At 39.3% G+C, this 26,119-nt stretch overlaps 1 protein-coding gene and 1 non-coding gene across 2 annotated transcripts in view; both read right to left on the minus strand.

Annotated features, from left to right (window-relative positions):
* The window catches only part of ARHGAP21 (Rho GTPase activating protein 21), a 136,273-nt gene that overhangs the window by 106,563 nt on the left and 3,591 nt on the right, over positions 1 to 26,119 (minus strand).
* On the minus strand, positions 10,050 to 10,151 carry LOC116594590. Its single transcript, XR_004287303.1, has one exon. It is a non-coding gene; the product is annotated as a U6 spliceosomal RNA (small nuclear RNA).

Below are 26,119 nucleotides of genomic sequence, written 5' to 3' on the forward strand. Positions count from 1 at the left end.
GGAGGTCCAACAGGGCATCGATCTTCAGATGCTGATTCTCCAGTGTGCCACAGTCTCCACCAGCCCCTGTTGTCTTATACCTGATTCTTTTTAACTCTCTTCACTTTTATGGAACCTACCACCTCACCCCCAAAGCACCAAGTTTGTGTCTTCCACAAATATTTTAAGTGGTGGCATAAAGGCCCCTGGAGACATGATCACATGCCATTTTTACTTTCTGCTAAATTCTGCAAACTCTTCTTCTGAATGATGCCAACAACTAAGTGGCCTATTGTTGAATGCAAACCACAGGGAAAGCAGCAACAGTAATCCTGCAAAATCCCAAGCCAACACAGGTCCAAGAACACTTTCTACTGCAAGCTCACTGGATCAACTCAGCCTTAGAGTTCGTCAACTCAAATATTCCCTTGGGATTAGCCAGAACAAAGTCTTGACAAGGTCCTAGACCTCAAACGAGAAAATTTTCTAGTAAGTTTAGTAATAACTGTGAACCAGTTACTAAGTACTCATTTTTTTCTTTTTAAGTTTCAGCTTTGGTAGGTTCCTGATACTATGAATTTTACATGCAAAGATAATTGCAGTATCTATCTTCTTTTACTCTCTAAGTAGCCACTCAAAATCCATATTTTTACGGTAATGTAAATCCATTAGGAGAGAACTAGAAAGTGCACTGATGAATCAATCTTACGCTGGAAGAAATACAGACTAAATGACCTTCTCCATCTCTAATTTCTGATATGTAGTCTATTGTATACAACCTGAACTATGAAAATATCCTCTCACCATTCCAGAAGAGACATAATACGACATAAAGTAAAGCACTAGAGACCCAAACGTCGCACTTGGAACTAAATCCATGTCTCATAAACTTCTGTTCATGCCGTGGGTCTGGGAAAACTGAGAAATGGTGCTGCGTGTTCTTTGGTTGGGGGGCGGGGGCGATGTTACATTTCATCTATCGTTCACTCTTTCAATATTTTAGTTTTTCTTTTAAATTTCAAACAATACTAAAGAACATTTTTAAATAAGGAAAACGAATATCCACAAAGTGATTAATAACCTACAAGGTAATTAATTCATAGTTTTTAAAGATTCAATGATAACTCAAACCAAGCTACCACTGGGTATCTATTTTGTGAGAGAAGCTATTATGCTGAATATATACGATGTGATTTATGACTTACAAAAGCAGTCTGCCCTGATAATAACCATGTTCACTGAAGGCTGAAGGGAGAAATAAGAGTTTTTGCTTCTTAGGAAGGAAAAGTCAAAAGCATCTGACAACTATCATAAAAGATATACCCAGCAAAGTTTCTCTATTGCAAAGGAACTGTTTCCTAAAAGCCTGTCCAGGAACAGAATAAGTTCAAGAAAGAACTTCTGTTTAATCCCATAGTGAAAGAAATCAAGAACCATATTTCATTCAAATTGAAAAGCTGGCCAAAAAGCAGCTCCTTCCAAAATCCTGCCTGCCTTCCTATAAACACAATATGAAACGTCTCTAAAAATACAGAACATTTACTCTGTCTTACAATTTTATTGCTTTAATTCTTCCTAGTTTTATTTTTTAAGTAATTCATTCTAACTTCCCCTCCCCCACCACCACTGAAAGCTCTACCAACAAAAGTCTCATCTGTGCAACTGAAGAGTTAATTTAATTCTTTTACAGACATTCAGATGATCAGAGTCGAGATACGCCATGTTAAGTAAGTATTTCAACAAAAAGGAACAGTCTAAAAGATTCCCTTTACAGTTATAGGAAGACACTGATTTTATACCCGGCATTTTCACTGATTTCTTTCTTTTTTTGGTTATACATTATTGCAGTTTTTAATTAAAAATTTACCCAAAATACACATATGTTTATATATATATTTATCAAACAAACCTGACCGCTCCAAGCACAGTACAGATTGCACAATAAGCTCCAATTGTGGTTGATCATACAGTCGAAAATCCTGAACTGGGCCATGGCTGCCTAGAGCACACTCTGCATGTCTTCTCTGACTCAGCTCCTGTCAGCACCGTAGCGCGGTTACCAGAGCTCTGCAGTGATGGGAGCCGCAAATCCGAGCTTCCCCTCCCTTTCCTGTCTAAGCAGCAATAACTCACTGGCAGAACTACATCATCCTCCTAAATGCTGGTACATTTAAATTATGTGATCACGAAGGGAAGACTTTCCACAAAAGCCTTATTCTATATTTACTATCATCTGAGTTTTAAAAAGATGATGGCTCTCTCCTCCTTTCTGGAAACCAGAGGCTGGCATATATGGTCCATGAAGACACAACTTGGGAAGGTGGAACAATAAATCAGTGTTGGCCGCATCCCACGAAAAACCAGCTCCCCACGCAAAGCCGGGGCAGCAACCATGCCCTCAGACTGCGTTCAATCCGAAGGGTAGCTCTGAATCCTTTCTTCGTCCCTTAGTGCATCTCAAGGCTAACAACTTCATAAAGTCCCTCGTCTTGAGTATCTTCTACCACTCTCTTGCAACTCATTCATTTGTAAAATGGAGAGAACACCTGTCCTCATGGGGGTTTTAGTATGAAATAAAATAACATCTGTAACATGCTTAAAACAGTGTCTAGGGACGCCTGGGTGGCTCAGTGTGTTAAAGCCTCTGCCTTCGGCTCGGGTCGTGATCTCAGGGTCCTGAGATCAAGCCCCACATCAGGCTCTCTGCTCAGTGGGGAGTCTGCCTCCCCCTCTCTCTCTGCCTGCCTCTCTGCCTACTTGTGATCTCTGTCTGCCAAATAAATAAACAAAATCTTTAAAAAAAACAAAAAGCAAAAAACAGTGTCTAACAGGGGCACCTGGGTGGCTCAGTGGGTTAAGCATCTGCCTTTGGCTCAGGTCATGATCTTAGGGTCCTGGGGTCAAGCCCTGCATGGGACTCCCTGCTCAGTGGGGAGTCCGCTTGGCCCTCTGCCCCTCTCCCCAACTCGTGTTCTCTCACTCTCAGATAAATAAATAAAATATTTTAAAAAAGAAAAAAAAAAACAGTGTCTAATGAACACCTGGTAAGTAACATTATTAATATTCTTAAGATGGGCTTCCCTTCCTGTCCGCATCAGAATTCTATCTCTCGTTTCTTATGCAGTCCCAAGATACCTCCAGACCCATGATTTTATAATTATGAATTATTTCCAAACCTTTCTTTGGCCCCAGCCTTTTTTCCAAACTCCAAATCTGCACGTCTAAACTCTTGGTAAGATCCCTTACACCCCACTGAACTCACCTTCCCCCTGAGGACCCGCTTCAGCTCAGCGGCCCCTCCTCTGCAGAGCGGCAGCACAACTCAGCCCCTTAGTCACCAAAACAGAAACCAGTCAGCTTAGACTCCCTCCTCCTTACCACTCACATCGGTCACCAAATCCCGTCTTCTCAATGAAAATGTGGAGTGAGCCTGTGGCTTTGCCAGTCCCAATGTCACTGTCTAAATTCAGAGCTTCATCATCTGTCTCCTGGACTACTGGACTACCCCGAGGGCCTCTAGCTGGTCTCCCAAACACCCTGCTTCACTCCTGTCTGGAATCTCACCTCCGGAGGACTACCAAAAGAATCTCTGAAACTACAGACTAATCCTGCGGCTACCCCGCCTAAATACCTTCCTTGCCCCGGTCTGCCTGCAGCCATGTTGCCCAAATAATGTTCCGACTTGTTCTATACGATACAGAATATGAAAGAGTTGAGTGAAAAAGAAGTTTTTCAATGTGAAATAAGTTTGGGAAAAGCCAGGCTAAACAAAAAACAAATTTGCAGACTGCGCAGAGTCTAAGCATGACAATGAGATTCAAAGGCTCCTGGAACGCTTGTTTTTAACTAGTTCTTTGAAACCTTTAGCTTGTTCTTCTTCCTCTAGCTTTCCCTTAATTGCTGGTAGTCCCTAAGGTTCTGACCTTGGCCCTCTCCTCTCATCGCTCCCAATGAGCTCATCTATTTCCCGAACTATAATTACAGTAGACATTGGCTTAGCTGACCTCTGCCTCAGTGGCCTGCCAGACAAACCAAAATTCTCAATTCCTGTTGCAGGAAAACTGGCCAAGCCCATGGCAAGCTCTACTCTTCTATGTTTGGGAAGACAGTCCCTAGTCACTTATTTCTGCTCCCACCGAGTAAGACCCACACTTGACACACCAGCTTATTTTTGCAAATGTCTTTTATGTCAGTTTTATTTGTGTTACTGCTATTATGTAGCTTAGATGATATACAGACCGATGACATAGGAGGAAAAATGAGAGATGGTATGCCTGTGGAAACCTGAATGCCTTGAAAAGATTCAATAAAGGCTGTTGCTCATGCCTATATTTTTTCCTTCCTTGGTCTGATAAGTATTTCTCCAGTAAGATACTGGAAATTCTTCCTAGCTGCCTCCACTCGGCATAACCGGATAGCAAGGTTGCTCCCTCTGCCAGAAGATTCTTCTTTTTACCTAGTTAACTCCTACTTGACTTACCTCAACACAATCTTCCCAGGAAGACTTGCCCTAAGCCCTGCACTGGGTGAAGTCTGGCTGCTCTGTTCACAGCTCCCTGCTCTTCTCCTACAACAATATTCATTGCATGAATTGCACTAGAATTATGTGTTCAATTCTTTGACCTTCTCATTATTATTCATGTATATCCATGAAAGCGGAGACCAGACCATTTCTGTACTTTCTCACTGGTATATCTTCATTTCTGGCACTTAGCAGGTACGTAGTAAGTATTTTGTGAGTGAGTCAATAAGTGTGGGAGGACAACTCTAAGCATATTAGGAATCTCTGGAACTAGAAATACCACATGGGAATCATTTTAAGATAGATTAACTTTTATCCTGGGAAGCAAGGGTCATCATTATTATCAATTGTGAGCGAAAACGCAATTTGTATCCTTCCTCAGTGATCCTATTAAGCTGTCGAAGCAGGCAGGATTCTAGCAAAATCCCGCAAAACCTACACTGACACCATCTACTCTATCCCCATCTTGAGATTCTGAAAAATTCTGGGAAAGGGGAAGGAAAGGTTTCAGGCATCTGGTGTTCAAAAGCTCCCAGATGAGTGATAGACCTTACTAGTTAAGAACCACTGCCCAGCTGCACATAACATAAATAAATAAATAAATAAATAAATAAATAAATAAGACCCAGAGGCTCAAGGCCCAACTATAATCAACCTTTTATTAAATCATTCCTGTAATCAAGCTTTTCATACATCATTCCTAAACACAGTGTATAACAATAATATTGTAGCAGTCCTAATTTCCTGTTTTTTTTTTTTTAAAGAATGACTGCTTTTCTTCCTTTTTTTTTTAATTTTTTTTTTTTAAAAGATTTTACTTTATTTATTGGACAGAGATCACAAGTAGGCGGAGAGGCAGGCGGGTGGGGGGGGAGCAGGTTCCCCACTGAGCAAAGAGCCTGATGTGGGGCTCAATCCCAGGATCCTGGGATCAAGACCTGAGCTGAAGGCAGAGGCTTTAACCCACTGAGCCACATAGGCGCCCCAAATTTCCTGGTTTTGATAACCATCCTATGGTTACTTAAGATGTATGTTAAAGAAATTTGGGTGAAGAACATAAGGCAGCTCTATTTTATATTGCAACTTTTCTGTGTCTAAAGTTATTTCAAAATCCAAAAGTTCATATAAAAGGACCATAAACAACAGCAACCCAGGGGCAAGAAACATCCCTAACATCCACAAGTGATCTCGAACTAACCATTCCCCGCTACAAGAGAAACGGCGGAGTCTAGGTCCTGGGTGGGAAATGTACACAAAAAAGATGAACTAGAACAACCCATTCGACAGTAAGGACAAAAGACAATCAGGTTCATGTTTAAAGGACTCAGTTGGAAACCTGAAGAGGCTACCACTGATCAAAAATGGGACAACTGGAGCTGCTCTAAGATGCGAAACCTCTGGCGCATGTTTGCATCTACCAGCTAAGATACCAGAGGGATAGGCAGATAAGTACATAAATACGTATATACACACACAGGCCGCCTCTGAAAGGAGGTGGAACTCCTTTCCCAACATAGAGTTTACACTCCTAAAAAATTAGTTAATACCCATTTATAATCCCATATTGACACTTCTGAAATTCAGACATTCCTGAAAATCAAAACTTTTTTTTGTAACTCATTCATGGCAAAACCTGTCCTGCTCTGAGCTGACACAAAGCTCTAAGCTTTTCTTTATTCCCCAGAGGATAAATATTCAAACATTTTCAGCAGAAATTACTGAGAGCTAGGTGATATCCCAGAACCGGCATTACCTTACATCTCTAAAATCTGAAGACTTGTGAATTCTGAAAAACCTAAGAATTTTGGATAATAGATTACAGATCTGCATAAACAGCACCGGAAATAAGGCTAATGAGACAACAGGAATCCAAGAGGGAAAAAGAACAGGGAAGACCACAGAACGCAAGACCATCGACCCTGCACTGGGAACATCTTCTTCACATCGGGTCACTAAGGTCAGAGAAAGCTTTATAAGCAGGTAAACCTGAGCCAAATTTTGAAGGAAGTGTGGGATTTACATGAATGACAAGACATGAGAAAGGCATTTCAGGCAAAATGGACCTGAACAGACATGAAAACACTTCCGTCACAAATATTTAAGGGACAATGGATCTGCCATCTGCTTTGAGTCAATTTTCCAGGTTGGACAGTAAGACATTATGTGGAAGAAGTGTATGTACTCTAAATCCTGCCACAGTCATTCAGCTTTAAGTGAACTTTTTCTTCAGGAAAACATTTCTTTTTACTATATGATAGAGAGTGGCTGTCAGGATTAAATGAGGTACACAGAAATTTTAGAGTACTTAATAAGGGTTCAGTCTCTTAAGACCCTAAAAAGTTATCTAAAATTGGTTTCTCTCACTGTATGTTTCCAGGAAACAGACATTACAGCCTAGCATTTACCAAAAGTATATTAAGATTAAATAACAGGCTAGTCAAAGTCAACAGTATAAATACCTAAAGTGCAACAGGAATGAAGAATATTAAAAGACCGTGACACTCAAAACTGGAGACAAATAAATATTGCATGCTAAAAATCAAAGCGTTACAAGTTAATTTTTCTCTGATTTACATATTTTTAGGCAAAAGCAAGTATAAACTATATGGCTCTTTAACAATCATATCACCCTCTGCATAAACTTAATTACTGTTTTATTTCCAGCTATTAGGAATCTATTCTGATGGTCTATATTTTTGCTCGAAAACCAAAAAATCCAATTAGCCTCTTTTCCTACTAGAGGTTTGAGACCCTCTGGCAAACAAAGTCTTCCAGAAATATTCACGTGAATCTCACAGAAACAAATTCACTTTCTCCTGACCTTGCCTGTTAGTATTATCTGGAGAAAAGCAAAACCACCACCATAAAAAACATGCAATGGGAAAAAGTCTCTTCAACAAATGGTGCTGGGAAAACTGGACAGCTACGCACGAAAGAGTGAAACTGAACCACTTTCTTATGCCACACACAGAAATAAACTCAAAATTAATTAAAGACCTAAATGTGAGACCTGAAACCATAAAAATCCTAGAAGGGAGCACAGGTAGTAATTTCTCTGACATTGGCCATAACAAAGTTTTTCTAGAAAAGTCTTAAGAGAAATAAAAGCAAAACTATGGATACCTGGGTGGCTCAGTCGGTTAAGCATCTGACTCTTGGTTTCAGCTCAGGTCATGACCTTGTGGTCATGGAATCAAGCTCCTTGGCAAGGACCACCACGCTCAGTGCAATCTGCTTTGGATTCTCTCTCCCTCTGCTCTTCCTCCCATCTGTGCTCACTCTGTCTCTCTCTTAAATTAATTGATTAATTTTTAAAAATGATGGGGATTGAAGAGTACACTTTTCATGATGAGCACTGAGTAATGTTAAAAAAAAAAAAAAGAAAAGAAAACAACGACAAAACAACAGTAACAAAGTTAAAGACTCACACTCCCCACTTTCAAAACTTACTACAAAACTACAGTAATCAAAACAGTGTGCTACTGGCACACTGTGGTATAGTACAGACCTGTGGACCAAAGGAATAGATGAGGGAGCCCAGAAATAAATTCTCACCTATGTGGTCAATTGATTTTCAAATGCCAGGACCAATCAATGGGGAAAGGATAGTTTTTCAAACAAATGGTGCTGAGAACACCAGATACCCACAAGAATGAAATCAGACCTTACCATACACTATATAGAAGAGCTGGCCCAAAATGAATCAAAGATCTACTTTAAGATCTTTTAAGAACTTAGACTAAGACTAAGACTAAGAACTAAGAGCTATAAAAACTAGAACTTAAGAACTAAGACTATAAAACTCTTTATTACACTGTGGAAAAATCTTCATAACCTTGGAATTGGCAACCATTTCTTACTTCTGATGTTAAAAGCACAGGCAGCAAAAGAGAAAGAAAAACTGGGTTTCATAAAAATTAAAAGTTTTATGCAGTAGAGGACACTATCAAGAAAGTGCAAAGAAGGGCGCCTGGGTGGCTCAGTGGGTTAAGCGTCTGCCTTCAGCTCAGGTCATGATCCCAGGGCTCTGGGATGGAGCCCCACATCGGGCTCCCTGCTCAGCTCAGCAGGAGGCCTGCTTTTCCCTCTCCCACTCCCCCTTCTTGCTTTCCCTCTCTTGCTGTGTGTTTCTCTCTCCAATAAATAAATAAAATATAAAAAAAAAAAAAAAAAAAAAAATAGAGACTACTAGGGGTTAGGGGGATGGGGAGTTATAACTCATTGAGTAAAATGTTTCTGTTTGGAATGATGAAAATGTTCTGGAAACAGACAGTGATAATCATTACACAACACTGTGAATGTACTTAATACACTTAATTGTACATTAAAAATGGTTAAAATGGTTTTATCTTATGTGTATTTTACCACAATAAAAAAAGTTAATCAAGAATTTCTGAACCAATAAAAAATATAATTACTTGTCATAACCAAGGGAAATGTTACAACATGGGCTTTTACCTACATAAAAATCTAATACTATAGTAATTAAGTATAGTACCTTCATAAGCAAATGAATCAACTACCTTTTTTTTTTTAACAAACTGTATTCAGAGAAGTTTACTCATTAGGTAGGCTTCCAAAAGAAATCAAAGGTTTAGATAAAATTAAATTGCCTAATATTTGTATTGCAGTCTCATTAAACCCAAGACGTATCAACGTTTTGTAACTTAAAATCTATAGGACATGTAATTTTTCAATTATTTTTCATATTCAATTATTTGTAAGTTTTCAGTGTTACCTTCAATGAAGGAAAACAAATTAAAAATGTTCTCTATTGAAAAACAAAACTTAAGAATTTTGCCAAACTACTTAGGAGGGTAAGAGAAGTCCAATGATACGATCCAACATGATACGATATTAGAGCTTTAAGAAGTCAACTTTCTGAAAGGTACAGCAACTCTCTCCCTAACTGTTCTCAAAAAGAGCTTTGAAATTAGATCTTAGAAATCACAGAAGCTAAAAGTATTTTGAATTCCTTCTTTCTAAAAAATAGAGTGGGAGGAGGCACATGGGTGGCTCAGTTGGTTAAGTGTCTGCCTTTGGCTCAGGTCATGATCCCTAGATACTGGGATCAAGCCCGGAATGGACTCCCTGCTCAGCCGGAGTCTGCTTCCCCCCTCCCTCTGCCCCTGCCCCCTACTCGTGTGCTCTCTCTCTCAAGTAAATAAATAAAATCTTTAAATATATATATATATACACACACATATATATGGTTGAAGGATTTGAGAGTTAGAGAAGACAGAATTAATATTCCAGTAGTGAGCAAGGTGTTTAATGTCTTAGCCATTATTTTTAGTTTTGTCTATTTTTTTTTTAAGATTTTATTTATTTATTTGACAGACAGAGATCACAAGTAGGCAGAGAAAGAGAGGGGGGAGGAAGCAAGTTCCCCACTGAGCAGGGAGCCCAATGCAGGGCTCGATCCCAGGACCCTGAGATCATGACCCGAGCCGAAGGCAGAGGCTTAACCCACTGAGCCACCCAGGCGCCCCTTTAGTTTTGTCTATTAACTTCTCATTGTATTTTTTCCCCTTGTTTTGCACTTTAAAGAAATAAGGATCACTTCACAAATATCTGTCATCTTTGAGCAGGGGCCATGCTAATCTTCTCTGTGTTGTTCCAGCTTAGTACATGGGCTACTGAGTCAGCAGTGGTTTGTATCTGTAATTGTTATTTTCCATATATTTTAATTGAAGCATAAATACACACAATATTTAACACTTATAAATCATAGCTCTTAAGTATACAGTTCAGGATATGTTACACATGCCTGTATCTAAGTAATTCACCCCAACCTCAAAAGACAGATCATTTCCATTACCCCTAGGAAGTTTCTTGTGTGTCCTCCTAGTCATTCTGGAAGTCTCCTCCCTTACCTGCAAGGGGCAATATTCATCCATCTTGCTACTTATTATACTGATACTGATATTCACCCATATAGCTACATGTACACATAGTCTTCTGCTTCGTATTGTCAAAAAGTATTCCACAGTAGGAATATATGAAATCTGTTTTCGGGGCGCCTGGGTGGCTCAGTGGGTTAAGCCGCTGCCTTCGGCTCAGGTCATGATCTCAGGGTCCTAGGATCGAGTCCCACATCTGGCTCTCTGCTCAGCAGGGAGCCTGCTTCCCTTCCTCTCTCTCTGCCTGCCTCTTGCCTGCTTGTGATCTCTCTCTGTCAAAGAAATAAATAAAATCTTAAAAAAAAAAGAAAACTTAAAAAAAAATCTGTTTTCCTATTAATAGACACTGAGTTGTTTCTGGTTTGGAGCCATCATGAATAAGGCTGTTATGAACATTCCTGAGCAAGTCTTTTGTGTGAACATGTGTTTTAGTTCCCTTAGGGGTAATTACGTAGGAATGAAAATGCTAGATCATAAAGTAGGTATATGGTGAACTTTTTAAGAAAATGCCAAAAGGTTTTTAAAAATACTGTTCCATTTTACACTCCCATCAGGAATGTATCGGAGGTCCAGTTGCTGCTCCACACCCTCACCAAAATGTGGTGTCGCCAAACTGGTTCTTTCAAATAAATTTTAATGAAGTTTCATGTATACACAAGAAAGTCCACTCCTTTGAAATGTACAGTTCAGTGAATTCTGGCCACTGTACACATCCACAGAACCACAGCCACAATACCATCAAGAACACTTTCATCTCCCCAACTACCTTAATGCTTCTTTCAACCAAAGCCCTCCCAACTCCAGGCAACCACTGGTCTGCTCTCAGACTCTCAGCTGAGTTTACTCAGCTCCAAAAATTTTTATGTAAAGCAGAACCATGTACTCTTCCAACTCTGGCTTCTTTTTTCTTAGCATTTTGAGATTCATTCGTGGTGCTGAGTATATCAACAGTTTGTTCTTTTTAAACTTCTGAGTAGTATTCCATTACAAGGATATACCATAATGTGTGTTGATGGATTTGGGGCGGTTTCAAATTTGGGAATACTATGAATAGAGCTGTTATGAACATTCATGTACAAGTCTTTTTGTGGACATTGTTTTTAATTCCCTTGAGTAAATACCTAGGAGTGGGCCACATGATAAACGTGTGCTTCACTTCTGAAAACTGCCAAAATATTGTGCTAAGTATCTATGTCACTTTACATCCCTCTCAGCAATGTTTGAGTTCAGTTGCCCCACAGACCCAATAACACTTTGTATTTTTACTCTTCTTAATTTTAGCTATTCTAGTGGGAGTACAGTGGCAGCTCACTGTAGCTTTAATTTGCATTTTTTCAATAGCTATTCAATAGCTATTGAACTTCTTTTTCATGCGCTGATACACAATTCATGCATCTTCTTTTATGTAGTTCAACTTTTGCCCATTTTAAAAGCTGTGTTGTCTGGAAGCAGGTCCTCAATCAGATACATCTTTTACAAATATTTCTCCCCATCTGTGGCTTTACTTTTCATTTTCTAAATGGTGTTTTTCAAAGAGCACGAGTTTTCATTTTGATGAAATCCAATTTATTGTTTTGTTTTTTCTGGTTAGTGCTTTTTTGTGTCCTGTCCCAGAACTCTTTGTTTACCCCCGAAGTCATATATATATTTTGTTCCTGACTAGAAGTTTTACTGTCTTAGCTTTTACATGTATGTCAGTGATCTAATTGGGGTTAATTTTCTGTGTGATGTAAGGTAAAGATAAAGTTCACTTTAGTCCATATGAATATCTTCTTGCTTGCACACCATTCAAAAATCACTCCGCTGCATTCAGATGGTCATGTTTGCCTGGGTCTCCCAACTCGCCACTGCCTTCCACTATTATACAGATCTATCATTAAACCAATTCTATACCGTCTTGATTTTTGTAGTTTTGAGTAAGTATTGATAAAACAGTAATATAAAGAACATAAAGCTAATCTTTTTTCAAAACTGTTTCAGTTACTCTGTGTCCTTTGTATTTCCAAATAAATTTTAGAATTAGCTTGTCTATTTCTAATAAAAAATTTGCTAAACTTTGCTGGAATTGAGTTGGATTTTTACAGCAATTTGTGGCTAAGTCACATCTTAATACTGAGTCTTCCAATCCAATAAACATAGTATATCTCTCCATTTATTTACGTTGTCTTCAGGACATTAAAATAATAAGGCTATTGTTTTTATTTCATTTCTCAGTTGTTTAATATGTAGAAATACACTGACTTTTGAACAGTATCCTTGTATCCTTGTATCTTATGACCTTGAAAAATCCACTAGTTCTAGGAAGTATTTCTGGTAGATCCCTTACAATTTTCTATGTGCACAATCACACTGTCTGCAAATAAAGAATTTTGCTTCTTCCTTCCCTTTTTCCTTCCTTCTTTTTATTTCTTTTTCATGATTTATTGCACTAAGTAGAAACTCAATAATACTGTTGAACAGAGAGGTACTGAGAGCAGACATCCTACCCTGTTCCTGACCTTACTAGTAAAATATTCAATATTCTTCACAGAACTCCCTTATCAAATTGGATAAATTTATTTCTAGTTCCACTTTTCTGAGAGATTTTATGATGAGAGAGTCTTATATTTCATCAAATGCTTTTTCTGCATCTCCAGAGAGGATGAGCATATGAATTTTCTCCTTTATTGTAGCTTGTTAAACTATTAAATATGTTAATTATTAATATATTAAAATGACAGTCTTTTGTTTTGCGATAACTCCAACTTAATCGTGACATTATTATCCTTTTCATATACTGATAGATTTAACTCGCTAACATTTTTTTAAGAATTTTTGTATCTACAACCTTGTGGGTTAATGGTCTAAATTCCTTTCCTTATAATGTTCTTGTCTAGTAATTACCAGGCTTACACTGGCCTCATAAAAAGGAGATGAAAAGTGCTCCCTCCACCTTGTTTTTTGAGTTTGGATGGAATTGGTATGATTTCTTCCACAAACACCTTATAGAATATGCCAGTGCAGCCATCCAGATCCAGAGTCTTCTTTGTGGGGCAGTTTTTAATTACAAATTCAATTTCCTTAATGTATATGGCCCTAATCAGACTTTCTTATTTCTCCTGTGGCAGTTTTGGTAATTTGTATCTCTCAAGGTGTAATAATGTGATTTACAGGAAGAAATACGAATTTCGTCTTCATCTCTATTGCAGGCACAGAACTCCTAAAACCCTTGGAATTTCCTAAGTGGTAAGAGTAACAAAGGTGTCTTTTGTTGTGTTAATGAGGTGACTTTTGGATTGCACCTAAGGATGGGAGGGGGACTGGTTGCCAAGAGAACCAAACCTGTGATTAAAGAGTTGGAATTTTTCAATCCCACACTTCTGACCTCAGGGAGGAGAAAAGGGCTGGAGTCCAAATCATTTGCCAATGGCTAATCATGTAATCAATTATGCACATGTAATGGAGCCTCCATAAAAATCCAAAAGGATGGGGTTCACAGGCTTCCAGGTTGCTGAACCCAAATGATCTGGGGAGAGCGGAGTGCCTGGAGAGGGCATGGAAGCTCTACACGTTTCCCCATACCCTGCCCCATGCATCTCTCCCACCTGGCTGTTCCTGAGTCAGATTCTTTACTGATAAAGAAGTGATCTAGTCAGTAATATGTTTCTCTGAGTTCTGTGAGTCTGTCTACCGAATTAATTGAACCCAAGGAGGGGGTGGTTGGAACCTCCGATCTACAGCCTTCTACATGTAGCTGGTGGGTCAGGCAACAAAGCTGGATTTCCAATTGGTGGTTAAAGGGTGAAGAGGCAGTCTTACAGGACTGAGCCCTTCACCTGTGGAATCTGATGCTATGGTGTCTCCAGGTAGCCAGTGTCAGAATTGAGTTGAATTGTAGGATACCCGGCTGGTGTTGGAGAACAGCTTGGTTTGGGAACCCACTCCCCCTATGTACACAAACAAATCTGAATGGGTACAGAACCCCTACACAGAATCTGCTCATTTCATTTAAATTGTCAAAGTCACAGACATAAGGTTGTTCATAGTAGTCCCCTTTTATCTTTTTAATGTTTGCAGGCTCTGAATGACGCCCCCTCTTTGACTCCTGATATCGGCATTTTAGGTTTTCCCTCTTTATCACACAAACTGATTTCTCGAGTTTGAAATCCTTTTCAGAGACCGACAGAGTCGCTCTCTGGTCTGCTGTCAATTCAAAGCCACTAGAAAAGACATACTGTCAAGAATATGCTAAACATTTCACCACAGTTTGGCAAAATCAAGTAGTATTCACTTTCTAAGTTATGTTTTTGGTATCCTTATGCATCCTGAATATATATATGAAAATTTCAGAGCCTTAAATATCTGCCTACCTTCTTCCTAGAGATCGCCCTTAATCCAAACACAATGTTTCAGTAACCAGTAACCAGTTCAAAGTAAGAGTTTGATTCAAGATTATGATAAAATAAAAAGACAGCCAAGAATGATGACAGAAGCTAAGGATTAAATAGGGAAAAATGATTCTTCTTCCAAATTCCTCACCTAAACTGAAGAGAATTTGCATCATCTCTCGTCTAGAACAGATGCAGTTCTAGTAACCATAAACTATGATTATAATATGAAGTTCCGTCAGTATCTCCAACTAGGGATTCTAGTTCGGCTCATATCACCCCAAGGAAGACTTCAGGTGTACCTAGTCCCTCCCAGTAAGTCTAGAGTGTGCCCACTAGTATAATTTTGAATCAACTGCACATTTTGCTGAGGCATCATTGGTGCTTTAGGTATCCAAAGCTAGTGAGAGTCAGAAATGAAGGCAGCTAAAAAAACAAAACAAAATAAAAAAGTGTATCAATTTAAAAATGGGCAAAGGACCTGAGCACACATTTCTACAAAGACATACAAATAGCCAATAAGTACGTAAAGGGTTTTGAACCTCACTTATCATCAAGAAAATGCAAACCAAAACCACAGTAAGATACTACCTCATCCTGTTAGAATAGCTATTACTGCAAAAAAAGAAAAAAAAAAAAAAGCAAATGGTAAGTGTTAGTGAAAATGTGGAAAAGAGAGAATCTGGCATACCGCCGGTGAGAATGTAAATTGGTACGGTCATTATATCAGGGCTCCTCAAAAAATTAAAAATAGAACTACCATATGATCCCACAATCCCACTTCTGGGTACTTATCCAAAAGAACTGAAATCAAGATCTCGAAGATAATATTATTCAAACCTAAAAATAAGGAAATCCTGCCCTTTGTGACAACATGAACGAACCTGGAGGATATTATGCTAAGTGAAATAAGTGAGTCATGGAAAAGTAGATAAATACTATATGATCTCACTTATATACGTAATCTGAAATAGACTCACAGAAGAGAGTCTATTGTGAGGGGCTAGAGAGTAGGGGAAATGGAGAATTGACTGTCAAAGGGTACAAAGTTTCACTTATGCAAGATTCTGGAGACCTACTATAGAGCTTAGAGCTTATACCTAACAATACTATATCGCATACTTAAAATTTGCTCAGAAGGTAGATCTTATTTTAAGAGTTCTTAACACACACACACACACACACACACACACACACACACACCCCCCACACAAATAGCAATAACAATTACGGCCTTCATGGAGGGAATGGTTTCATGGGGTATACTTATCCCCAAACTCGCTGAGTTGTGCACGTTAAATATGTACGCTTTTTACCTATCAATCATACCTTTTTTTTTTAAGATTTTATTATTTATTTGAGAGAGAGATTGAGATCACAAGTAGGCAGAGAGGCAGGCAGAGAGAGAGAGAGAGGGGAAAGCAGACTCCCCACTGAGCAAAAAGCACGATGTGGGGCTGGATCCCAGGACCCCGAGATCATGACCTGAGGTGAAGGCGGAGGCTTAATCCACTGAATCACCCAGCTGCCCCTCAATCATACCTTTTTTAAAAAAACCAAAGCATGGACAATATTCAGAACTCTAAAATACGTGGGTATCTAAAAACTACTCTAACAGAAGGACTTTTGAAGAAGCAATGTTGGACTTTGGTTTAAACAGTTTTATATCTAAGTCAACTCGGGAAGCTGGGATTTCCTATTAACTCTCAGAGACAGTGTCTCTGCCTAGGAAAAAAAGCAAAAGAGAAATCCATTCACCACTGCCATTCTTTCTTCTATTGATATATTCACGCCCACCTTTTAGTGTCTCTTGGCACACAGAGATTCAAGCATGGGGTTCTAAACTAAACATCACTTCCTAGAAGACAAGAAATATCGAATATATGCCCTCACATTCAAGGGTATCAGTTTTCTCAAAGGCCTCTCTTAATCCTTTGAATTCAAATCATCCTCTTCCGAGATGCCTATCAACCTTGGTTATGCCTTCTTCATTTGCTTACTGGTCTCGCTATGCCAGATCCTCCTTATCTTGTCAATGACTTTGCTCCTTCTCCAACATCACTTTCAGTGACTTCAAGAAATCCTGCTTCTTTTGCAGAATGGCAGCCGGACTCTGTAATTAGCTTACATTGTTATCTGCGCTGTTATCCCGTGCATCTCACATTCCACGAGATTGAAAGACAAGACTGATTCAAAGGACAGACAGAATAGCTGCTGGTGTTAAACGAGGAAGAGTATGGAGAGAGAATTCTTCAGTTGATAATTAGTTTATTATTACTTACATTAAAGTATCTTCTGAAACCCTTCATGATGTATACTTAAGTAAAGAGCACCACAGATATATATGAATGATAAATATGAAAGAGAACATATGGAGAGAGTAAGTATGTATGTTTTACTCCATTATAACTTTTCCTATTCTTGATAGAGTTAATACAATTGATCATAAGATGCACGAGAGAAATTATTATACCCTTCTGTAAATGACACTAAACAAATTATTTTTATAACATACCTAAAAGGGAACAATAGCTTCAATATGACCAGAATCAGAGCTATATCACTTTCAAAATATTACTTTTGACTGAAGTATAACATACACACAAAAATGTGCAATACGTATCAACTGTTGAATTTTAAAGTGCTCTTTAACACGAAGTTTATTTTATCCAAAAAGAATATTACTTTGGAATACTAATGACATGTAGAAATATGTATGATTACAAATAGAAGAAAATAATCACAATTTTAATCTAGAAATTTTCACTTGCTTAGTCATTTAAATTTTCTCTCCATATTTTTGCATGTTTTCTTTACACTGATTTCAATTTGGTCGGAAAAATTCCAAAATCAGGCCACCATTAAATATTCAGACTTTGGAAGGAGCTATAAATGTCTCTGCGTCCTGTTTTTCCCAAACTTGGAAGATCACCAGGGGATCTTTTTAAAAGTTAAAGCTTTTCAGTCTCACTTCCAGGGATTCTAATTCATTAGTTTAATGGTGGAAAGAAGAACCTGTGGTTTTATAAGTTGTCCAAGTGAGTCTAATGATCACCCAGATTCACCTGACTTAAATTCCTACCAACACAGGAATTCTGTCTGTTATTCCCCAAGTGAAGGTCATCCTGTCTGCAAAGAATACATTCAATCTCAGTTACGTTCTATTAAAAAATTATTTCTTCCAGGGCGCCTGGGTGGCTCAGTGGGTTAAAGCCTCTGCCTTTGGCTCGGGTCATGATACCAGGGTCCTGGGATCAAGCCCTGCATCGGGATCTCTGCTCAGCAGGGAGCCTGCTTCCCCCTCTCTCTCTCTGCCTGCCTCTCTGCCTACTTGTGATCTCTGTCAAATAAATAAATAAATGAAATCTTTAAAAAAAACTTATTTCTTCTGAATACTGAGCTGAATGAATGGGCTCATCTATCTGTCCACTGATCCTAGCTCTACTCTTCATAGCCATACAAAATAAATCTTACCTCTTTCCCATATTACAATCCTTAAAAATACCTTTGTACAGTGCTTTATAAGTTTCTTTCCCTCCATTTACAAAATTGGTAAGATATATTATGTGTGTCTGTCTAAGCATGTATATGTCTTTTTATCTATCTATTCACTATCCATCTACATAGAGAGACCCACATGTACAGAGGGGTGCTGACCCCCACATAGTTGAAAATCTGTGTATACTCTTGACTCCCCAAAACTTGCTGTTGACTGGAAGCCTTACTGATGACAGAAACAGTCAATTAAAACATATTTTGTAGGGCCACCTGGGTGGCTCAGTCGTTAAGCGTCTGCTCAGGTCATGGGCCCAGGGTCCTGGCATTAAGTCAGGAGGCCTGCTTTTCCCTCTCCCACTCTCCCTGCTTGTGCTCTCTCTCTTGCTGTGTCTCTCTTTGTCAAATAAATAAACAAAATCTTAAAAATAAACAAAACGTATTTTGTATATTATATGTACCATATAGTGTATCCTTATAATAAAGTTAGCTAGAGAAAAAAAAATGTTCTTAACAAAATCATAAGAAAAAGAAAATACATTTACGGTACTGTCTTGTTTTTGTCGAAAAATGTCCGCATATAAGTAGACCCACATAGTTCAAATCTGCGCTGTTCAAAGGTCAATTGAATGTATCTTCCTGTGGGCAGAGAAGGGTGCCTATAATATACTATTAAACGAAAAAAAAAAAGTAAATTGAAAACACTTCCTAAAAGCATTGCAATAAATGCTTGATTTAAACTGGGTGTCCAGAGCATTTCCCTCCCTTCACATTCACTAGGTAGATACATTTCCAGAAGCCAATATGCAGAACCAGAGGAAAAAGTAGGACTCACTGATCAACCTAACACAAGTTTTTTAAAATACAGAATCTTTACTTATTAGCAAACTTGTGGGGATTAAAGATGCCTAAGTATCTTGAGTTAAAAAAAAAAAAAAAATCATGCCTATGAATCTCCAAGATCATAGTAGCTAAGACATATCTAGAAGAAAAGTAATCACAAATCCAGTTTTTTATCTACTGATATTTAAGGATGCTCTCCACATTCAAGAAAAAAAGAACATCTTGATTTCCTTAAAAGTTCTGTCAAGATGTATTAAAGGTAAATGCAGTGAACAAGAGTGTTAAGTCAAGAGACTCTGTCCTCGCTTGAAGAAGGAACAGGAAGTTGCGGGACGGGAAGCAGGCTGGTGCACACAGCACTCCTCATGACCGCCAGACGCGGAGCCAGAATGGGGGTGCGCGACAAGGGGTAAAGGCAAGAAGAAACCAATTCTGCATCAAAAACACACTCAGGATCACACAGAAGACTCAAGAGCAGCCAGTGTGACTAAGGAAGAGCAAATACACTCTTCAACTTGCCATTTTTTGATAATTATAGTTTGCTCTGGTCTGCCTACAAACTTTCCCAAAGGTGGGTGAGCATTCAGAAATACCAAATTTGGGTTCTCAATTTATTCTCTTATTCACAAATCTACACCATGGGATCCCTTGCATATTAATAGATAACCAGAAAAAAGATAACAATTTCCATCACATTCCGTTTCTTAAACCAAAGTACAGCGTATCCATTTGTCTCAGATTATTTTTGTTTAAAGATTTTATTATTTGACAGAGAGAGACACAGCAAGAGAGGGAACATAGGCAGGGGGAGTGGGAGAGGGAGGAGGCCTTCCACTGAACAGGGAGCTCTATGCGGGGCTCAGTCCCAGGACCCTGGGATCATGACCTGAGGTAAAGGCAGACACTTAACGACTGAGCCACCCAGGCGCTCAGTCACAGATTATTTTAGAAAAGGCCAGCTTCCAGATTTTATTGTGAAATAAACTATTTGCACAACACTCTCTCTTTTTTTTTTTTTTTTAAGAATATGAAGCTTCAGCTAAAAAACTATTCTGGTGGAAGCAATCCCAAATGAAGATTTCACACGAAGATGTCTTCCTACTCCAAACCAACAGAACATATAGAAGGCTCCTACAATTTAACATATTTAATTCTTTATGGTCAATTAAAATTAGATAAATTATAGGACAATCTTTAAATCCAATAACCTTTGGGTTTACTAATCTAATCACATCAACCAGAAAGAAAAACAAGGGCCTCCCATATGGTCTTTCTGTAACAGAAAGTAGCTGCATTCAGGAGGCGCATCTGTGCGTCTCTACCCACAGTCGCGCTGCTCACGCTGAAATCACCATATTGTTAACTATCGTAAGATGACAGGCCCCTTCACAGGGCAAAGAACAAAAGAAATGAAATATCACTTTTGTACTAGAATTATTTAGCCTGGTAGAAACTAAAGAAAGGAAGAAAGGATCAGAGATTTTGGAACCAAGGAATAAGGACTTCGCAAAATGTTTATCTTGGAAGAAATGAACGCTAAGGAACACTGACAACGTATGGAGAAATCTTCTGCAGCTGGGGGTCCTCATTTGTTGATGGCCTGTGTCTTTTGATAGGGTCCCACTCAATTCATTCAAACCCGGACTTCTGCCAAAATGTCCCTTCATGCTTGCTACTGCTACTGCACTATTCTAATTTCTGGCAGGTTCTACCTTTAATCCCAACCTGCAACATAAAGCTTTTGCCATGCAATGGTATTCTGACATACAGACTCAGATATACAAAGGAACACATGTTTAAAGTTAAATAATAGTGTTCTATTATGTGGTGGTACAATGAGCCTAGAATGAATCCTAGGCCTGCCCTGAATAAAAACACATACTTTGAAAAAAAAATTCCAGTATTGTTTTGAGTAGCGGTATCCTTTTCATAAAGTACTTAAGTATTATTTTAAGCAGTGCAGGTTTTCTAGAAACCAGATTTCCACAAAACTAGTGACATATTGTCTATCATAAAAAATCTACAAATGGTTTCTTTTTATCAGTTTTGGAATTAAGCAAAAAAGAGAAAAATACAATAGCATAATCCCCAAATTCTCATCATCTAGAATTAACAACTGCTAACATTTTATCATAATCAATGCCGTGATCATTTTTAACTTGTAACGAAATGCTTATGGTATTAAAAAATACTTAATAACGAACATTAATATACAAACCATTCATTTCAAGAAAAAATTTTTTTACCAACACAGGCATGTTATCTTTTTATAGTTTCCCCACCAGCCTGATTCCCCATCCACTGGTGTGTTAATTACCACTATCTCACCTCTTACTGCAAATTATTTCATATATGAGTGCTACACACTGTCTGCGTTACTGTTACTTGGTAACCAGTTTCCCAAAGGGAGGAAAGATGCAAAGAAAAAAGGCATCAAAGATGTGAACAACACTCCTCATGGAAATGGAGGTCTAGAAGACAAAATACTCATACCCTACACACTTCTGTACAATCTAAATTAAGTATTGTATGTATACATACATACACAATGATGTATGTATACGTATACATATACAAACTCAATAACATTTTGGAATTTTTCTCAGTTTTGATTCACTCATTCATTCACTCACTGGAAAAAATATTTGTTGCCAATAATGGGCTAGGCATTCTTCTAGGCACAGAAAATACCACTGAACAAAACGAACTGCACTTAACACTTATATTTTAGATATATGATCTGCCTGAACAAATAAGCAAGATCAGATAGATAAGCATGTTACATGGAGAATACGTGACAGGGGAGAAAACCATAGCAAGGAAAGAGGGCAGGTTGTGCCCTGGGAGTAGGGGAGATGCGTTCAATAAACTCAATGGTCAGCAAAAGCCTCACTCAGGTGACCTCAAGGCAAAACCTAGAGGAGATGAGGAAGTGAGGCCGGTGGACCCCTGAGGGAGGACAGTGCTCCAGGTGAAGGGGACAGCTAGTGGCGGGAAGGTTCTGGGGAATGCCATGCCCAGTGTGTGCGCAAGAGTCCAGAATGGCCCATACAGAGCAAGGGCAGTGAGAGCCGCAGGAGGGGAGATCAGGGAGGTGGTGGGAGCGCGAATAGTCCAGGACTTTGCAGGCAAGTAAGAACTTTGGCTTTGAAGCCCGGGGGAAATGAGAAGCCATCAGAGGAATGTGAGCAAAGGAGTGACGTGCTCTGATTTACAGAAGGTCCGCTCTGGTCACTGTGTAGAGAACAGGCTCCAGGCTGGCAAGCACTTGAAAGACTGTCAACCAGACAGTCGGCCAGATTTGCATGGTATGCGGGAGAGAGAGCAAAGATCACTCCAAGAAGCCTGACCTGGAAGGTGGAAGGGAGTGCTAGTGCTTGGGAGGAGGAGGAAACTGCGAAAATGGGCAGCAGTAGTTGTAGAGAATCAGGAGTTCGGTTTTCCATATGCCTCATCACTATTCCAGCGCAGACTGGACAGGTGGATATAGGAATCTGAATTCAAGGGATATGAAGACCACACAGGTGGAGACAACACACGCACACACACACAGACACGTACACACACACATACACGCACAAGCACACGCACAAATATATAGATGTAAATATGAATTATCAGTATACACTTGATGTTTAAAGTCATGAAACAGCACAGAGAGAAAAGAGGGTCAAACTCTGACATATACGAAGATTTAGCAGGTCAGAAAGTTGAGGAAATCCAGGGACTGGGAAGTGAGAAGGAGCGATCAAGGAGGCAGGGGGATAACCAAGACGGTACAGGGTACTGAATCTAAGTGAACGGGGAATAAAAATTAAAGCCCTTCCTACATATTCATTCATTAACTCAACACTATTTACTGAGCACCTACTATGAGACAGACACAGGAGAAGCAAGCACGGTGCCTGTTCTTCTGAGGGCGGCAGGCCAGGGGGGGGAATACGGATTACTAAACACACTTGCAAGCACTATTCCTGATAAGGTACAGGGTGTCTGGGGATAGCACTGTGGGGGCAATTAATCCAGTCTTGGAGGGTCAGGAAAGGCCTTCCTGAGGAAGTGATGTTGGAGACTAGAATGGTGAGGAAAATCAGGCATGGACGGGAGGGGCGTGGAGGAGGGGCAGCTGGAAGGAAGAATGGGAGAAAACAGCATCTGCAAGGTGCAGAAGTGGAGAGGCCTGTGGAAGGGACAGCCGTGCAGCACAGGACAGTACAGGACGTGCAGGAGAAGGGCGGGCCTGATTACTGACTGTCTCTGCAGACTTCTTGGAATTTTGAACTTTATTCCAAAGGCAACCGGAAGCCAGAAAAGTGTTTTTACACAGGAGAACATAACAATCAGCCTTTGATTTCAGGAGGAGCACTGTGACTACGGCAGGGGCAGAGCACGGGCAGGTGACAAGGCTCAAGGCTGGGCACCTGGGAAAGTTGTTAGGAAGCCCCGCCAGCGGCTCAGCACTGAACTCGGCTGGTGGCGGCGGGATGTGCAATGCGGACTCCACAGGACTTTGGATAGGAGGAATGAGGAGAGAGAAGGGTCAAGGATGATAACCTGGTTTTTGACTGGGACAGATAAGGGGACAGCGGTGCTACTCACTCAAAGAAGCAAGAGGGGAAGGTTGCTGGTCAGAGTAGAATTTGTTAAAGTTTGAACTGCCTGTGGGGGATCAAAAAACAAAAAAATAAAAAAATAAAAAAATAAAACAAACAAACAAAAACACAACAAAAAAAAAAACCACCTGGTAAAATAGGCAAAAGGCTACACAGGTCTGGAGATCAACTATAAAACCTGGGATTGAGCTGTGAATTTGGAGCCCCAGCACGCAGAGGAAAGCCATGGGAGAACGTCAAGTGAAACCCAGGGAGTGAGAAAGAGAAGAGCCCAGAGGAATGGCAAAAAGCCTGGCTCTAGGTAAAGCCAACAGGAAAAGGGCAGAGAAGAAGAACAACCCCAGGGAGACAGAGAAGGAAAGAGAGAGAGCAGGAGAGCGCCTGAGAAGGAACAAGGGAGTCTGGGATAAAAGCAAAGTGCACAGTATTTCAGAAAGAGGAGCAAAAGTATGAATTCTCATAGTTCATACACTGAAAAATACCTTGCTGTGTTATTTACACTATTCCAAAATCAACCAACGATTATCTTTCATCAGCTATAATACATTTAATCCTAGGATCATCGTGGTCTAGATGAAGCAGCAAGACATAAAATGAAATAATTAATAAATAATACTGATTGGCATCAGTAAATACGTTTGTTTGAACAACAGACAATGAAAGTGCTAAAAATTCTGTTACTGGGCAATACTATGGTCTACAGATAAAGAGTAAAATAAATATCAGAAATAGGAAAAATAGGGGTGCCGAGGTGGCTCAGTCGGTTAAGCATCTGCCTTGGCTCGGGTCATGATCCCAGGGTCCTGGGATCAGCCCTGTGTAGGGCTCCTTGCTCAGCGGGGGGTCTGTTTCTCCTGCCCCCTCTGCTGTTCCCCCTGCTCGTGCGCTCTCTCTGTCAAATATATTTTTAAAATCTTAAAACAAACAAACAAAGAAATAGGAAAAATAATGTGGTCTAAAAAGCTGAGGACTAAGTTTTTACCTCTGATTTAAAAAAAAAAAAAAAAGAGGCAAGTTGAATCCCGGAAGGATGAGCTCTATAGGATATGAAAGGGGTGATCACATCAACAAGGATCCAGGGTCTAAATTAAGCGATTCTGTGAGATGTCGGAACACTTCACAGACCAGACTGCACACAGGCACACACCAAAACACACTCACTGGCTCAGAGTGAGTGAAAGATTATTTGCAGACATGCAAAGTCTATAACTCTGCATGAAATAGAATTGTGCCATCCTTACTGCATAATCCCAAGATATATTCTACTGAGCTGTCACAATTCATTATTTGAAGAGGACTGTTTGTTAGTTGTTCGGTTTTTAACCTTTCAATATATCCTTGGGGAGGGATGCTTATATTTATTCATATTTATTCACGTACCAACACAATTAGATTCTAATACATAAAACGAACAAGAAGTTTCTGAATGTTCTTCAACAGAGCAGTAGCCCTTATTTAGAAAAGGTGGAATTAACTAACTAGGTAAGTCATGAATCAGAGATTCCTATTAATTTACTATACCAATTTCTTCAGTCATGCACAGTTAAGTCTTTTGGCTGATTAGCAACATGAATATTAAGACATGCTAGGGGCACCTGGGTGGCTCAGTGGGTTAAAGCCTCTGCCTTCAGTTCAAGTCATGATCTCAGGTTCCTGGGATCGAGCCCCGCATCAGGCTCTCTGCTCAGCAGGGAGCCTGCTTCCTCCTCTCTCTCTCTCTGCTGCCTCTCTGCCTACTTGTGATGTGTCTGTCAAATAAATAAAATCTTTAAAAAAAAAAAAAAAGACATACATGCTCATATCTTTGTTACAAAAAACACATGTAAATTTACTATTCAAAAACATATTTAGGATTACAGCTATTGGTTTCTAAAAGTTTTTAAAGAATGACAGTATACGACTCTAGAATGTAATACTTCTAATAAAATTAAACACAGAAATCAAGTGCCGTGTTCGAAGACTTAAATATGTATTGACCCAAAGTATTCCAATAGTGACTCTACGTTTATTACTAAAAAATATTCACAAGATTTAAAGTGATCAGAAGTATCAATGGGAGTTAAATACACAACAATGAAACAGGCAACTCCTTAAGCTGAGATTTTAAAATGCTGTCTGAAAGCATTTAAGCTCCTTTATTCCTATTCCCACAAGCAAAAAATACCTACCTATTCTTTAAAAAGTCAAACAATATGATAGGTTAATATCAAGCTCAAGTTCTGTGTATAATCTTTAAATAAGCAAAATACAGGCAATATAATGTTTTCTCGGTTCCCGAACTACAAATAACACATCTATACCAGCAGTAACAGCCAAACGAGAACAAATTTCATAGCCCTTAAAAAAAATACATAACTGTCAGTGTTAACATAAGCCAAGTTTGCAACTGGAAACACT

The sequence above is a fragment of the Mustela erminea genome, chromosome 6 (genome assembly GCF_009829155.1).
Source record: "Mustela erminea isolate mMusErm1 chromosome 6, mMusErm1.Pri, whole genome shotgun sequence".
Lineage (NCBI taxonomy): Eukaryota > Metazoa > Chordata > Mammalia > Carnivora > Mustelidae > Mustela > Mustela erminea.